Raw genomic sequence first — 6,000 nt, forward strand, 5'->3', positions numbered from 1 at the left:
ATGTCGAACTAGAGGCCTTCCAATGTGGATGAGGAGGTGTTGGCCGCCTTCACTGAGAAGGGGCTGCTTTCATAGAAGGAGGTGGTGCATTGGAGGGCTCCTGCATCGAGGGAAGTTGTTCCACAACCCCGAGCCGATGAGGTCATCTCCTTCCTCGCCTTCCACAAACACGAACTCAGGTATCCCACGCACTAGTTCCTGTGCGGGCTCCTCAATGAGTGGGGCCTAGAGCTGCAGCACCTCAACCTAACTGGGGTACTGCACATCGTCGGCTTCATCACCGTCTGCAAGGCCTTCCTCTAGATAGAGTCGCATGTGGACCTCTTTCGATGGATCTTCAGTGGGCGAGCCCTGTCCGAGGGGAAGCTGCCCAAAATCATGTTGGTTTGGGGATTTGCCTTGTAGAAGAAGCCAAAGCCATCGGTCCCCTACCCTTTGTACTCCCCCTATGACTCCAACCAGGGGTGGCATGATGAGTGGTTCTACATTAGGAACCTGACGGAAGCGCCATTCCCGACATTCATCGAAAAAAGGCCGGTGAGGAGGGAAAGCTAGTTGTGGGGTCCCATCGGTCGGTAGAACTGGTTGGAGGTTATCGAGATAGAGCTTTTAGAGGCTTGTGCAGTATGGCCTCGACGGGTTGTGGGTCTTCCATACCTTCTTCCACCATTGAGTCACCCCGTTGGAGGAAAGAACGCAACCAATGTGGGAATACTCCAGCCCAATGGAGCCCTATCGCGCATCACTGGAGGAGTTGCCAAAGGATGAAGTCTAGAGTTGTCTCGATTGGGTGCTATAGTTGAGGGATAAAGACTCCCTCGAAGGGACGCCCGGTCCCCTTCATGCCATGAAGCTATCCAATTTGGTATGCCCCCCTTTTATGTGACATTTTCCTTCTTGTTTTGATGTGATTCTGAGTTGCCTATTTTGAAGGGACTCACAAGCTATAAATCACGGCCGCATCTTCCGAGAGGGCTGGAAGGCATGGCTCGTCAAGCTACCCAAAGTGAGGTGGCACTTGGTAAGAAGAAGAAGAAAGCCAAAAAGGCCCGGAGGAGGTTCGATAAGGAGAAGGAGATCAACCGATGGGTCTAGGGGGGTGAGAGCCGAAGTGACATGGAGGCAGAGCTCAAGTCTGAGGAGCCCACAGATGTGGGTGATGACACAAGTGCCTCGGAGGACGAAGGAGTTAGGGGCACTACTGTGACCTCGGTGGAGCACTGTGAGCCTGTGGCTACGTCCGTTGGTGGCGGGCGTGATGTGGAGATGCACGGTGATGTTCCTAAGTCGAGGAAGCATGCTACGAGCGAAGACACCACCCTCGAATGAGAGGCAAAGCGGGCATGGTCGCCGCTCCCTTTGGAGGTGTCGTTAGCTTCGTGTCCCCCTGCTCCAAGTGTGGCGGAGCACACTGGTCAGTCGAGGGGACATGATCATTCCCCTACATCTTTGGGGTCAGCGCGTGTGTGTGAGCCCTAATGAGGGCATGCCTCGCCAGTTACTCTGGTGGTTTTGCCACGAGCTGGCGGTCATGGCCGTTCATAGGCTGATCAGGGACCGGCTGTGTTGGCACCTCCCTCGACCGATGCAAGGGGGTGTGGGGCATGACCCACGAGTGATCCTTGTTTGGTTGGCTTGTTGTCAGCTGGTCAGGGCTTCAGGGCTTTGCCATTTTTGTCTAGGTATGCATTCATGCTCCTTTTTGTTCTCAAAGTTGAGTTTTTGAATTTGACTAACTTGCGCTTATTTGACAACGGCTAGGGGCTGGCAGGACTAGGAATCTCCCCACCTCCCATGCGAGAAGAGTGGAGACCTAGCCTGTAGTGGGTCACGACGAGCGGTAGGGGAAGTAGGTTGGCGATGGTGTGACCTTCCCTACTGGGGGTTGCGTCTTCTTGGCCAATCACAAGAACGGCGATAGCAGCGATGGCTGTGATGGCGGCGATCCTCATGGTGACGGCGAGGTTAGGTTGAAGGTGGACTCTTGCGGTCCCTCCCCCAACTAGTTATGGAGGAGGAGATGAGGGAAACATGGCTCCCTGCCTCGCCCGACGGACGAGCGCATGGTTCGCCTACCTAGGTCAAGAGCCAGAGGGGTCGGAAGGAAACCATGACTAGACTAGAGGTAGTGCATCCGCCGGTGAGCCATGGAGTCCTAGCGGTGGACATCCCCTTCTCTAGTGAGGAAGACACTAGGGTGGAGCCACCGACCATCCCACCGTCCTAAGGAGCTAGGTGATGATACGGTCGTCGCATGATACTACTAATTGCTGGATCTTCCAGTGGGTCAGGGGGTGACCCATGAGCTAGTGTGGCCTTGCCCCAAGTGAGCTAGGAAAGGCCCGTTTATCCTTCATGACGAGGAGGAGGTGAAGCCCTGGCACCTGCTCAAGGGAGAGAGGACTATCGATGGGAGTCTGATCTTGCCCTTACCAAGGTGAGGCTCATGGAGGCCTTGGAGAGGGTTGAGCTCATCCATCAGGCCATGACAGTCAACCTGCCACACATTGTAGAGGTAAGTTCTCTGTGTTTTTTGTGTTGTCCTTAACTCCTTGGCCTTTCAATGGTTGTCTTAGCATGCCTGCTTCTTATCTCATAGGATCTAGAGATGATGTCGATCCGTAAGTCCTAATTTCTTTGGGAGGAGCATAGTTGGATGGAGCAGGAAGCAACGGCATCATGGTGGGTTGATGAGCTTAGGCACCAGCTGGAGTTCGCTAGCCGTGAGTCCCAAGATCAGGTGGCTAAGGCGACAGGAGCATGGGCAGCAGAGCTGCGTGTGGTCAAGCAAGCGACTATTGCTGAGCGGGAACTTGACATGGTGAAGGTCCACTTGGCGGAGACCGAGAAGGCACTTTAGAAGTCCTTAGAGGCTTTGGAGCCAGAGTGTAAGGCCCGATCGGACGTCAAACTAGAAGTGGTAGCGTTGTGCTCCAGGGGCAGAAGCTTGGGGTAGAGGAGTCAAATGCTCGACTGCTCAAGAGGGTGACTTGGCAAGAGGAAGGGCTCTCCATTCTCGAAAGCGCCCACCTTGGTACATATATGTTTCGCCCTCAGTTGATGCGTTGATTTTTCCATTCCTTTTGCTTCTGAATTTGTTGTCTTTTTCTAGAACTGGGTGGAAATATTGGCTCTCTAAAGCAAGAGCTAGAGATGGTCAAAGCGATGGTTGGTTGAGGCATGGTGGCACTAGCCTAGTCCCTTAAGGAGCAACACGCTCTCGAGGGGGAGCTTGACCAGATTCACAACATCGCGTAGGTGGTCATCTCCGAGGTGTTTGGGTCGGGACCGAGCACCAGTACGCCTATCGTCCAGCTGGCGGAGGTCCCGAATGAAGTTTGAGCACTCATCTCCGACGTCATGTTCTATGGAACGATGGGGGTGCTGACCTTAGTGGTGACCCATCACCCCAATCTGGACTTCATGGCCATCTCTAGAGGCTACACCGACAAGTGGAGCGTAGACGAAATCCATGCACTGGTAGAGAGTTTGGTGCCACATGCATAGATGGTTGTCGAGCAAGTCACCGCGTAGTGGGTGATAGAGGCTCGTCATTTGTCCATGGCTGAAGACGTGTGTGGGGAAGATGTCATCCAACCTATGGAGGGAGTGGAGATCGGGTCAGAGGCTAGCATCGTCCTGACCGAAAGTGAGCTGCCTTTGTCCTTATTGACCATACCGTCAGCCGATGCCGCCGAGAGGTCATAACAGAGTTTCAAGTAGAAATAGTCAGTTTATGTAAGAGATGAGTTCGTGGGGGAGCCCCTATGTGTACAGCTTTATATTCGTCAATATTCTAAGTTTGTTTTGTGATGAAATCACTTATGAGGGGAAGCTTGTCCCATCCGCCCTTGTTTTTATCCTAGCATAGCTTTGTTTTTTGTCCTTTCTTTTTTGCACCAGCCCGTTGACCCATAGGCTACAACCTTAAGAACCCAGGTGTGTCCTACGAGGCTTAGCTACTCATAACCATAGGTTGTGGTGGGGTGTGATCAGTCAGGAGGTTAAAACACAAGTTACGTAGGGTAATCAAAGGAACGGAATGCCCTTTCGTTTGGGCGACGCCCTTTCATTTAGGCAAAGAGAATTACTATATGATAGCAAAAGAGGAGGGTGGTATCGCACCCCCGTGGAGCCCCCGAGCAACCTAGGCTGAGAGTGCTCAAGCTAGGGTGCTATAGGAGCAAACGATGAATGGAAAGGGAACGGTAAGTCCGAGTTTTAAGGGAAGAAACGACGTAACTGTTCAATATTCCATGTGTTGGTGAGAACGTTGTCATTGTTGTCCTTCAGCCAGTAGGTGCCCAGTCGAATCACCTCGATCACCATGTAGGGCCCTTCCCATGGTGGAGAGAATTTATGTTTCTCTTTGGTTGACTGAGTCCTTCGGAGTACAAGGTCACTGACCTCAAGGATTGTCCCCCTGATTTTTCTTTCATGGTACCTACGAAGAGTTTGCTGGTAACGAGCGAAGCGGATGATGGTTGTCTCATGAGCCTCCTTGAGCAGGTCGACCGCATCCTACTGAGCCTTCGCGGCTTGATCTTGGTCGAAGGCCTTTACTCTCGACGCGCCATGATCGAGGTTGGAGGGCAAGACTGCTTTGGATTCATATGCGAGGAAGAATGGGGTGAACCCTGTGGACCAGTTTGGTGTTGTTCTTAGGCTCTAGAGGATCGCTAGAACCTCTGCAACCCATCGCCTGGCATACTTCTTAAGTCGGTTGAAGATGCAAGGCTTAAGTCCTTAGAGGACCATGTCATTGGCTCTCTTGACCTGACCGTTGGTACATGAGTGCCCAACCGAGGTCCAATCGATCCTAATACCATATCCATCGCAGAAGTCTAGGAACTTCTTCCTGGTGAAGTTTGTTCCATGGTCGGTGATGATACAGTTTAGAACACCAAAACGATAGATGATGTCGAGGAAGAACTTGACCACCTCTTCTGAGCGGATATTGGCGATGGGCTTCACCTCTATCCACTTGGTTAATTTGTCCACCACTATGAGCAGGTGAGTGAAGCCGCTCGAGGCCTTTTTGAGGAGTCTGACCATATTGAGGCCCTAGACCATGAATGGCCAGGTAATAGGGATGGTCTGAAGCTCCTGTGCCGGTAGATGAGTTTGTCGAGCATAGAACTAACATCCTTCACACCTATAGACAACCTCCTCTGCATCTCGCAGCGTAGTGGGCCAGTAAAAACCTTAGCGAAAGGCTTTCTCGACCAGCGACCTTGGGGCCACATGATGTCCGTAGATTCTGACATGGACATCGAGGAGGAGCTGTTTCCCCTGGTCGGTTGGGATGCACTTCATGAGTACACCCAATAGACTTCACTTGTAAAGTTTGTCACCAATGGCGATGAACATCTTGACGTGTCAAGTGATTCGTTGCGCTTCAGTCCTTTTCGGTGGGAGAACCTCCTTGAGGAGGTAGGCGAGTAGTGGTGCTCTCCAGTCAGCCTGATCGAGTGCCACCATGGCAACATCGACGGATGGTGTTGTCATGGAGGCACCAAGGTCAGAGCCCCTAAGCATTTGGTTAGGGTCAAGGCATGTTGAGAGGTCAGCTCATTGCAGTTTGGGACTGCTAGAGTCGATGAATTCCTGAGTTCTGGGAGCTCGGCGGAGTTGATGACGGCCATGGCGAGCTTGTAATGCTCGTGGTCGCACTTGTAGGCGTGTGAAAAGGTGCTACCCATACTAATGATGCCATTTGGTCTAGGCATCTTTAACTTGAGGTGGGTGTAGTTGGGGATCACCATGAACTTGGCGTAGCATGGCCGCCCCAAGATGGCATGGTAGGACCCTAGAAAGTCCACCACCTCAAAGGTGAGGACCTCCGAGCAAAAGTTGGCTCGATCACCAAACATGATGGACAGGTCGACCTACCCAAGTGGGTATGCCTATGTCCCTAGGATCACATTGTGGAAGGGAGAGCTCACTAGGCAGAGCTCCGACCGAGGGATGCATATGGCATCGAGGGTGTCAATGTAGAGA

This window comes from Miscanthus floridulus, chromosome 11, assembly GCF_019320115.1.
Source record: "Miscanthus floridulus cultivar M001 chromosome 11, ASM1932011v1, whole genome shotgun sequence".
Classification (NCBI taxonomy): domain Eukaryota; kingdom Viridiplantae; phylum Streptophyta; class Magnoliopsida; order Poales; family Poaceae; genus Miscanthus; species Miscanthus floridulus.